The sequence below is a fragment of the Chrysemys picta genome, chromosome 1 (assembly GCF_011386835.1).
Source record: "Chrysemys picta bellii isolate R12L10 chromosome 1, ASM1138683v2, whole genome shotgun sequence".
In the NCBI taxonomy this organism is placed as follows: domain Eukaryota; kingdom Metazoa; phylum Chordata; order Testudines; family Emydidae; genus Chrysemys; species Chrysemys picta.
This window is the reverse complement of record NC_088791.1, coordinates 155,322,954-155,334,937: the sequence shown is the minus strand read 5'-3', so window position 1 is coordinate 155,334,937 and position 11,984 is coordinate 155,322,954. Positions and strand designations below refer to the sequence as shown.

Here is an 11,984-nt window from a genome sequence, read left to right as displayed (position 1 = left end):
AGCTATTTCTACAGCACCTTACAAGAGAGGATCCCAATGGGGTTTCCATCGTGAATGGATTTAGCCTTTCAACCCCTGTAAAGTAGGGAGATATTTTCATTCCCACCTGTAAAATGGGGATCTGAGGCACTGAGAAGCAAGCTGACTCAGCCACAGTCTTAAAGAAAGTCATTGGCAGAGGTAGGAAGAGAACCCATGATCTCCTAACTTCTAGTCCCTATTCTTTAACCATTAGACCATTTTTCCATGTGTACCTACAGCACTGGTACCAGATAACATCTCTCCTACTGCTTTGTTGTTTTCTCTCTCTCTCAATAGCTATAAAAACAGCAGGGGAGATGTTTCATTTATTATAACAATACTGGGGAGGGCAATTCTGCCTGTGGCAGTGGCAATGGCAATATATTTATTTCCTTAACATGTTAGCAGCATAGGCACCACCAGTTCGTTCAAAGAAGGTCTAGCCTCTACTGAAACAATTCCCACAGGTTAAAGACAACGCAGCAAAGAACTGGGGCCCACAAGTCCTAGAAGAGACCTTTCATAGCTTCCCATAGAGCAGAGTATTCAAAACAAGAAGAGCGTGATGCATCAGACACTTGACTGACATCAGTGAGAGTCCTAAATCCAAAGCAGCTGTAGAATCAAACTCCAACTAACTTGTTCCCATTTAAAATATGTATTTAAAAATGCCTCTGTTTCCTGTGTAAACAACAGGATTTAAGTGTGGGGGTAAAAACATGTCTTTGAAAGCGTTGAGCATGAGGTAATTTTAAAATTAGATTACCAAACTATCAAAATTGATAACTCAGAGAAACAACAATTGCATGGAATTATTAACTAGTCGTTTCTCCTCATCTGAGTAGTTCAGGGAATACAAAAGCCAAAAATAGAATTATTGATAGCTATTAATTTGTTAGACTAGGGAGGTGGTCCCACATTCTACCACCAAGAATTCTTTTCTAACGCATTAGGGAATGCCAACCAACCAAAGAAACAACTTTAAAATAAATGAAAAGTTTTTATTAAAATTAGTTATAGAAGTAAATTAAAAACAAAAGAAAATACTATTCAAAAATTAGCAGGTAAGGATTACATAAATGTAAATAAATAAGTGATTTAATATGGTTTCTTTTGCACAGTCAACATATTGTAATAGAGTATACATTCTAAAACTACATCAAAAATCAAAGCATCAACTAGGTCAAAGGAAACAATACCACAAAGCAAGTATAAGTTAAACAAATAACCACAAATTAAACATCTATGTCATTCCATTAGTCATTCAGGATACAATACCACTTTGACAAGTCAACTAAAAAAGAGTACAGTATGACTGAAAAAGGCAGCACTACAAATCCTTAATATAACACAAAATCATACTTAAAGAAACAGTACTTTACGGGTAAATACAGATTTGAATGAGGCAACTGAGTCACAAAATAAATGCAGGCAAATCCACTTCACTCCACCAGGTTTCTATGAACTAACATACTTGAGCTATATCACAGTCTAAACTGAATTAGGAATTGAATAAAACAAGGCAATACAATTTTAGCATTTTAAACTAAACAAGCTTTAGGAAAGCCAAGTAGTAACTTCTTTTGAATGCTCTCAGGAAAATACTTTTAAAACTGACTGGGAGAGTCAAAAACATAACTTCAAATGATGTGACCACTGTAAGCACAATACTAATGTTTAGTGTACACACATGCATAATTATTGTTACAATTTTCACAAGACATTTCAATAGCAAAATAGAATAGCTACAATAGCATAAGGATTAAGCTGAAAGGCGTGAAAGGTATAATTACTATGAAATGCAGCAGTGTAAAGTTAAGGCTTAAGTCAAGAACAGTGAAGTAAGGTGTCTAAGAAGCAATGTTGGATGCAAAAATTCAGTCCCAGTTAATCTATCTAGAGGAAGAGCATGTTTTGTGAAAATTTTTAACAGTCTAGAGTGAATGCTGGAAATTTAAGACACCAAAGGAATATCAAAATTCAACTTGCTCTCAGAGCTTGAGTTAGACAAAAATTTCATTCAACAGTTGGAGGTTTCTCTCAAACTAAAAGACAGACAGCAATTGGTAGGTTTTCATAATTTTAGAATGAATTCTGATAGGACCTTTTTTAAACAGGATAAGTATAGACAAAGGTGTTCCAGACTACACTACAGTAGAAATGAAATGGAGAGTATGAAAAGTTATTCTCTCTCTCTCTCTCTGCACACACACAGCAGCATGAACAGCAGATTTTGAAGCAGGAGGGTGAAATAGAAATTACCTGTCACTTGTTCACTCACACAGACACAGGCAAGAGCAGCGACTGTTAGTTTGGCAAAGTAGGCATGAAAGGGAAATAGACAGAAAGGCAGTCAGAGTAGGGGTTTAAGTAGTTAAGCCTTTAAAGCAGTTTAAACTGGAATAAAAAGCAGCAGACTAGTAACACTAATTCTAAAAGGTACAACAACACAGCAAAGGCTCAGTTTAAAGCATATAGCATAAAACAAGGTGAAATTATAAGCATTTGGTTAGCATCTTTAAAGAGTAGCCAACATATTTTTTAATAAGCATGGGCAATGATGAAATCAGCCTTAAAAGCATACGAATACAACTGTATCTGTGCATAAACACAGTGCTGGTTAAAACAGTACTTTAGGTGCTACAGCAAAGCTTATTTCTCGCAATTCTAAGAACCTAATTTTTGGTTGTTATCATGGAAAGGAATTTAGGTTTCTATTATGCTGACCGCAGTAAGCTTCTTATTCTTTGGACTTATTCACAATCTGTCTTTCAGTTATTGGAACAGAATAGTTTGGAAATATTCCGATGGAAGTTTTAAACCTGGAATTATGTAACACAGGGATTTGGTCCAATTGGTTGATTATATGGGAAAGCAACATAGTTCTTTCCCCAAGGAACTTCTGGTCTTCCTTCAGAGTCCAGAGTTCACCTATGGGTTTTCTGAGGGGAAAACAATGATTGCCCAGTCTCTATACTGAAGCAGGATTGTTTTATCTCACCATTCAGTTTAGAGACTGATAGCTCTTGAGCAAGATGGATTTTTGTGATGTCTCCATTTCTTTAGGAAGACGACCTCCTTCCTAAGGCTGGTTTCTGGTAGGAATGTATGCCTGGGACCAAATTTTCCCCAAGGATGTTATCCCTGAAGGACTCAATTAAGAGTACCTCTCTCTCAGGAGATGAAACGTTATCCTTACGCTAAGGTGACTCACTTCAGCTAGAAGTGACAACAGTTCATGGGATCAGGCAGCTTCTTTGTAGTAGGAGCATTGAGCTTTGGTAGGCAGATGGTACCCTTGCTGGTACAGTTACAGCTACCCTTGGCTGGCATAGGTCCAATTATTTTATAGGTATTGTTTCCCATTGAAATATATAGATGGAGGTGGTTCCTATCCAAAAAACAGTTAGATCTGATAGTTCACCGTCCCACTAAATAGTTGCAAGTTTTGGAGGAGCAATGTGCTGATCACATTGCTGGAAATCTTTTCAATGACAGGTTAGGAAGAGCTGCCCTATGTGTGTGCGCCCAGGAGAGGGCGTTGTGGTCTGGCAAAAGTCTATCTTTCAATTGAAAGCAGGGGTGGGCAAACTTTTTGGGCCGAGGGCCACATCAGGGTGGGGAAATTGTATGCAGGGCCAGGGCAGGGGGTTGGGGTGCAGGAGGGAGTGCGGGGTGTGGGAGGGGGTTAGGTGTGCAGGAAAGGGCTCAGGGCAAGGGATTGGGGCAGAGGAAGGGTGCGGGGTTTATGAGGGGGCTCAGGGAAGGGAGTTGGGGTACAGGCAGGAGGCTTAGGGCAGGGAGTTGGGAGGCAGGGTGCAGGAGGGGTTCGGGCTCCGGGGTGGCAGCGGCGTGCCTGCCCTGGCCCCGGCCCCGCGCCACTCAAGGAAGCGCTGCGGCCCCTGGGGGAGGGGGGTGGAAGGCCGCGCCTCCAGGTACCTCCCCCGAAGCTCCCATTGGCTGTAGTTCCCCATTCCCGGCCAATGGGAGCTGTGGGGGGCGGTGCCTGGAGGCAAGGGCTGGGGGCTGCAGGGACGTCGGGCCGGCCGCTGATGAAAGTGGCGCAGGGCCTGCGGCGAAACGGGGGGCAATCCCATGGCACCACGGGGGGCAATCCCACGGGCGGGATTCAAAGCCCTGAGGGGCCGGATCCGGCCCGCGGGCCGTAGTTTTCCCACCCGTGATTTAAAGTCTTTAGTAATTGTGCCGTTTATTCTTCTCATAAAGTTCTACATAGTTATAATAATCCTTTCACATTCTGTGATATGTTAGTGCAGCTTTCTTAAAGTTTTAATTCTGGAGTTCAATATTCATTCTTTACTCAAATATTTTCCAAAAGGAATTTATCTATTTCCGCTTTAAATATAGGAATGTTATCACACAAATTTTGATTATATACTTAATCAACTTCAATAATTTATTATTAAGTTCAACTTTCTATTCCTAATAATCAGAAATACTGCTTTACTACTTTATATTTTATTCTGGATAATTTTACATTTACTAGTAAGTACAACCAAGTAAATCAAACCACAACTTAGTAAGATGAAGTAATAATATTCAACTATAAGTTAATTCTTAGTCACAATCTCATACTTAAGAACATAAGAAAGGCCATACTGGGTCAGACCAAAGGTCCATCTAGCCCAGTATCCTGTCTTCTGACAGTTGCCAATCCCAAGTGCCCCAGGGGGAATGAATAGAACAGGTAATCATTAAGTGATCCATTCCCTGTCGCTCATTCAGTTTCTGGCAAACAGAGGCTAGGGACACCATCCCTGCCCATCCTTGCTTTACCATTAAACTTCTAACCCAATATTTCATGTTAACATCTTATAACAAATTGCATATTAATGAGTTATGGACCCCAACATAGAGTAGAGATACTTTGTAAACTAGCTGGTACATATGAAAAGAGCATGGGTTAGTAGAACTAGGATATCAGAGACAGATCCCATTCCTCCTTTCCTTCCCATCCTGTTTCCCTCCATCCTCATTTCCATCTGGTACTACCACCTTGTGACTAACATAGCTCATTGCTGAGGGTTGGTATTTTGACAATGGAGCTAATTGAATAACAGTGAATAAGATGGTGACACACAGATATGTTACCCTCTGGTTAGAAAGAAGTAGATTAAGATTACTATTTGAATTTATTAAAAAACTTCACACACGAGGCCTTACTGCACATTTACACATTTGTTGCTAGCTTTCAGATAACACCATCCACATCAGGATTAGAGGAGAAATGACATCATTTGGATATCAATTCAGAGAAACTGGGAAAAGGGTTGAGAGCCAAAGTTACAATTTTTCTGCACAGAGGCAAGAATCACTCATATGGTGGGAGTTACCAGACTGTCAGCAAAGCACAGAGTAAACAATTTATTAATGACAAGATTGGGCCATCCCTTTGTGGCTGCATGTTGCAGTATCCTTTCACCAGCTACTGGGCAGCTGCGGACAATGCATGGAAAACAGTCTTTTACGGTTTTGCCTACACATTCTAGATCTTCAGTTCCTTGTTCCTTATTTCTAATGGTATCTGTATAAATGCAGGATATTGGGATTGTTTAAAAGTTTCTTTTCCTGCACCTTGTGGCTTCTGCTACAACCTGGAGGTTGCCCGAGTGTCTCATGGTAGTGCAATGCATTAACAGATCTTTAAGTAGCAAAAGTTTGCAATACAATATAAACTACAAGAATTAGCTGTGACCCTTTCATGCCCCAAGAAGATCCTGGAAATAGTGAGATGGCTATTACTTCCTCCTCACGTTCAGTCAAAATTCTCAGTTTCTAACATCAAAATTTGTTGCGTTGGTGATTATTATGTCACAAAGGATTATGATTAACTGAAGAAAAAAAGAGCAAGACAACCAATATCTGCTTACTCATGTATACATGTCTCTAATTCAATGCAAATAAGAAGAACGTAATTTTCACCTTGAGATATTAATAAACATTAGGGATTTCAGGGTTATGCTGTAGTTCCCCCAGAAATTGTAGCTGTATTCATATCCCGCTACACACATCACAACAGGACTTTTCACAACATGACCATACAACTCAAGCGCAGAAGTATGCACACACATTTGCCTTGGTTGGTTCACATTTGAATGCTGGAGTTCAAATGAAGTCCAAAACTCAAAGTGGAGCTCAGCCAAAAAACAGTTTTTTCGAGTTCCACCCAAATAGGCACTATGCTTGTGTGAAACTTGCAGTGAACCTGGCCTGAGTTTCAGACTTGTACAATTCTGCATAATCACAATACAAAATGCTGCATATGTTCACTTTAATGAGTGATGTTTTTTAATCACAATACTGTGCAAAATTCAGCTTATTTATACAGTGCCTTTCGAGAGGAACAAAATGTATTCTGTTAGAAAGGATCACAGCATAGATCCTACATTCATGATTGAGAGGGCACTTTCAATCTAAGGACCTGATCTAGCAAGAACATATTTAAAAATTGTATTAAAGTTAATGTTTAAAATTAAATATACACAAGTTAAGAGGGAAGATACTATACATCTGGGGTCAGGCTTGAGTTATGAGGGATTACAGGTATCCGTTACAAGGATCACGAGATACATACATATCACATAACCAGCATAGACCCAGATTGGGGTGTGGGAGTTTTTAAAGCAGTGGATAAGTGGGCGCGGGTACGCCACCCATGGAATGTATTATTACATGCTCTGAACTCCTATTCAGGTTCTTACATCACACCCATTGCCATAGTATCCAAGTGTTTTGATTTTAATGGGACTTGAAAGCACTCAACAGATCCTAAATCCTTATTTTCATCTCTTTAGACTTAAATTTTCTGGAGAAGTTACCCCTGGGCTGAAATTTCTTATGCTTGCTCTCAGACCAAAGATGAATTATTCTGCACTGTTTAGTAAAATTCCATTGGGCTATTTGAGTTATCCAAGCCTGGGTGAGGAAGCTGTAATAATTAAGAAATTATTTGGATGCATCTTTTGTACTTGTCTACATTGCCATTCTATAGAACCATATGAGAGACACTCAAAATGCTTTTAAAAAAGGAATTAAACCTTTTGAGTCTAATGTTCAGAAGGCAAATTTTACCTCTATTTTACAGATGAAGCCACAAGGCAATGAGTCAGGAATAGCACCTGAACTCCCATCCTCTGCTAACCACTAGATGTTGCTTCTGATCAAAAACCAATTTTACTTTAAAAGTTAAATTTGAGAGCTAAGCAGTCCCAAATTATGTATGGTGCTTTATTCTTGGACAAAAACTGATTGAGAAATTAAGAAATAGAACAAATGAAAACAGTGCACTACTCATTCGATATGTTTTAGTCTTCTCCATCACCTGATGTAAATCAGCATAGCTCCACTGACTTTCACTAGAGCTAAGCTGACTTACACCAGCTAAGAATCTCTCCTTCAAGTGCAGTTAGCAAGCACCTTGCCCTGCAGAAGGGTGAACTGGAGTATCTAATGAGACTTCTGTCTCTATTGTACTGTAATTCTCAATCAGCACAGTAAAGTAAAAAAAAAAACAAAAAACTGTTTTTATTTAGTTGGATAATAATCATTAAAACACAAAAAAGTTACACACAGACCACCACATTCAGCTGTAAAAGCTCACCACTTAGGCCAGGTCTATATTTAAAAGTTTTGCTGGCTTATTATGCCTGTTAAAGGTGTGATTTTTTTTTATGACTCAGCTATATAAGCAAAAGTATGCTTTTGCCAGTATAGTTTATTCTTCTCACCAATATAGACGTATTGGCAAAATTTTCATGCATAGACAAGCCTTTAGATGGTAAGGTCTTCAGATTACTTGCTGTCTTTGTTATATGTTTGTACAGTGCTTAGCACCATAATACAATTAAGAAATAAAAATAAAATCATGATAGGGACTTGACATGCACAAAAAGTAAGAAATTCAACATTTATAGAGTTGCAAAGTTCTAAGCACAATCTAAATGCTATCACATTGCACAGAGTACACAAAACAAAAAAGTTATTGCCTTAACAAAAAAATTACTATGTATGAACAAAGGGGTGCAGAGGGGAGACTAATCATTACCATAAGTTTTGCATTAAGTTCATGAGACTAACCCTTTAGTAGACTTCGCAAGTTATCTGCCTCACTAATACAAAGCAGCTGTAAAGTCTATAATGTTCTTAAAACTATCCAGAGCATTTCCAGTCTGCCTCTCAGACATTTTTTTTTCTGAGTAGCAGCCGTGTTAGTCTGTATCCGCAAAAAGAACAGGAGCTTATGCTCTAATAAATTTGTTAGTCTCTAAGGTGCCACAAGTACTCCTATTTTTTTTTCTGGCTCCTAGAAATAAAATCACAAGACACTATATGTTTATAACACCTTCCTCCCAAGCTATTGCAATGTGCAACAAATTCATTAACAAATTAAGAGCAAGGATCCCTATGCAAAGTAGATTAAACTGATAAGAACAGATATAACTTAGAGAATTTTTCACTTGACCAGAGCTCAAAGAGCCGGGAAGCGATTACTACACTTGACCAGAGCCCGGAGAACCGAGAATTTTTCACTTGACCAGAGCTCAAAGAGCCGGGAAGCGATCCATTTTACCTATGTGGAGAAACTGGAGCATGGAGTGCTGACAGTGGCTTGCCCAGCACATGAGTTGCAATGCAAAGCCAAGCACGAACCCCTGTCACCTCCAGCAGACTCCAGCCCTGTGCTGGGAGCACCCGGCCCCCACAGGGATCTCCAATTTACCTTCCTCCACCGTATGAATGTTCACACTGCAAAGGAGCCAGTCGCCACCTGCCAGCCAGAGATAAGCTGCCTAGTTAGACTCATAGACTTTAAGGTCAGAAGGGACCATTATGATCTTCTAGTCCAGGGGATGGCAACCTTTCAGAAGTGGTGTGCCGAGTCTTCATTTATTCACTCTAATTTAAGGTTTTACGTGCCAGTAATACATTTTAATGTTTTTAGAAGGTCTCTTTCTATAAGTCTATAATATATAACTAAACTATTGTTGTATGTAAAGTAAGTAAGGTTTTTAAAACGTTTAAGAAGCTTCATTTAAAATTAAAATGCAGAGCCCCCCCCGACAGGTGGCCAGGACCTGGGCAGTGTGAGTGCCACTGAAAATCAGCTCACGTGTCGCCTTCGGCACGCGTGCCATAGGTTGCCTACCCCTGTTCTAGTCTGACCTCCTGCCACAGAATCTCACCCACCCACTCCTGTAACAACCCCTGAACTATGTCTGAGCTACTGAAGACCTCAACTTGTGGTTTAAAGACTTCAGGTGACCCCTGCCCCATGCTGAAGAGGAAGGCGAAAACCCCCCATGGCCTCTGCCAATCTGCCCTGGAGAAAATTCCTTCCCGACCCCAAATATGAATATCAGCTAAACCCAGAGCATGTGGGCAAGACTCACCAGCCAGGAATTCTCTGTAGTAACTCAGACCCCACCCCATCACAAGCCACTGGGCATATTTACCGCTAATAGTCAAAGACCAATTAATTGCCAAAATTAGGCTAGCCCATCATACCATCCCTTCCATAAACTTATCAAGCTTAGTCATGAAGCCAGGAATGTCTTTTGCCCCCACTGCTCCCTGCGGCTAAGCGCATTAGCGGCGAGCGCAGGGCCCACCCCACGGGCTGTACCGCGCAGCCGGCGGTCTGGCGCGAACCCCCCCTGCGTCTCCAGGGCGCGCGAACCCCCCCTGCGTCTCCAGGGCGCCCGCTCCCCCCACCCAGCGCAGGGAGCGCCGCGGGGCGCAGCAGCTCGCAGGGGCCGGAGGAGGGCGGCTCCCCGCTCTCACCTTTGGGGTCGGGCTGGCTCCAGGCAGATCAGGGAGCCCGGCTCTGCTCCGAGCAAAAGGAACCGGGGGAGGGGGACGCGCTGGGAGCCAGGACTCCGGGGTTCTGCGCCCGGCTCCGGCGCCCGCCGGCTGCCCGTCCCATCAGCTCCCTGTGCCTCGGGCTCCGCCCCTCCCTCGCCTGCGCACTGTGCCGGGAGCCCTCAGCGACTGGCGTTGCCATGGTAGCAGCAACCAGCCCCAGCTCCCCTCACTCACCTGTAGAGCCCAGCGCTGAAACGGCGGGTCAAAAGGGCCAAACTTGTCTCTCTGTTCCGTTGCCTAAGCAACAAAGAGAGGGCGGGTGAAGTCTCGTGAGAAAATAGACGAGAGGTCTGCTCGTCCGGGTTTCCATGGAGACCTAGATAACTACTAAGCTAGGTAGAGGCGGGAGTGCCGCCATCTTGGATGCTGGCCAGGGCCACCCAGAGCAGGTGTGTTAGCGCTAGAGCTCACACAGGCTGTGACCTCCCCGCCAGCTGCCCTGCGCTGGGGCACTGCACCTCCCCCCATGCTCCCCGCTCCAAGCCTGCTTTCCTAGGGAAGCCCCCCATGCAGTCAGACATGCAGCTCCAGGCTGACGTCTTACACCACACGCTACATGTGGCCCTTAAGGCCTTTGCCTCAAGGCACAAGGTGACCAAGCACCCCAGACCCAGTGCCCGGTTGTAGACGGCACCCAGCATCAAGAGTCAGGGGCCAGAAATCATGAGATTTAAAATATAACCACCACTGGGAATTTCCCTCCCCTCTCGGGTTTCTGAGCTGTTGTTAGGTTCCACGCTGGGCATGGTTTCAAGCCTCTTGTTAACCAAGGGGCACAGAAAATTACTTTTTCAAAGAAAAAGAAAAAAAGTAAGCCCAATCTCCCAAAATTGCAGGAGCTGGGGCTTTAAGGAAACCTTGAATGTTACAAGACTGGTGATAAAATCCTGACTTAACTGGCCTAGCAGCCTTCCCTCTGCTTCTGGACTCCTTTGCTACGCCCCAGCCCACACAGCAATTTAATTGACCTGAAGAAGAGCTCTGTGAGCCTCCAAAGCTTACCTCTTTCACCAACAGAAGTTGGTCCAATAAAAGATATTACCTCATCCACCATGCCTCTCTCATATCCTTAGACCGAGATAGCAACAACACCTCAAACAGCAGTTTAATTTAATATACATACATGTATACAAACTTGGGATGGAACATAAGGGAGAAGGACAACAATGCAGTAGTTCCATTAAATATTTCTACCACCCCCACTATCACATTTTTTATAAATCAAATCACTTCACAGCTATCTACACAAAGTTAATTCACAGCAAGTTTTTTAAATGACAGTTTTTGGCAGCATGCTTCACAGATCAGAGATTCTGAACATTGTGGTTTATGCAATTCGGCCACTCAGACAATGGTCCAGAATCCCACAATCTGTTAGGGATCATATGAAGAAACAACTAGAGGTTTCTGGGTACTACAAGTGGCTAGGACTTCTGATGGAAGTGCCTCTCCTCTCCTCTCCCCACCGTGCCCACACAGCCCTCAGCTCTGGATAGGATCACTCCAAAAGGTGGTGAGGTTATCTCCACAGGACCTGATGTGCCACTTTCATTGCCCTGAATTTGATACTTGGCAAGTAGGGAAAAAAGAGGTGCGAAGACCTGCAGTAGGATTGAGAGAATGGCTGTAGAGACTGCAGGAACAGAAGGAGGGGGAGCTATTCCTTCCCTCCCTTGCCCAGGTTCTTTCTGGGCCCTAGTAACTAAAAGGGTTTTCTGCTTTCTCATCAATGAGATGTGTTTCACCAACCACCCTCTTCCAATCTACTTCTAGGTCATATTCCAGCCCTTGAGAAGTACTTATCTAAAGAATTCCATGTGCCTTTGGTTCTAACCCTGGCACTGACACCAACTCACGATGTTACCCTGGGCAAGTGCCTTCCCCCGCCTCTTTCCCCAGCTGTAAAATAGGGGAGCTTAGCTGCTTCAGAAAGTGGGTGTAGGGCATCTCACTATTTGTGACGGCTGTTGAGCTTATCAGATGTAAGGTGCTCCAGCAGGGCACAAAAAGCACACTGAAGATGCTTAAATGGAGGAAAATATCACTCTCTCATTCACACATCTAAACACATGACCAAAAAA

General features: G+C 42.6%; 1 protein-coding gene across 1 annotated transcript in view; it reads right to left on the bottom strand.

The window, feature by feature from the left end:
- Positions 1-1,001: 1,001 nt before the first annotated feature.
- Positions 1,002-11,984, bottom strand: part of SLC19A2 (solute carrier family 19 member 2) — a 35,159-nt gene continuing 24,176 nt past the window's right edge. Inside the window, exon 7 of the mRNA XM_008177290.4 lies at positions 1,002-2,325. The gene's annotated coding sequence lies outside the window, so the exon portion shown is untranslated. The remainder of the gene's footprint in view (positions 2,326-11,984) is intronic.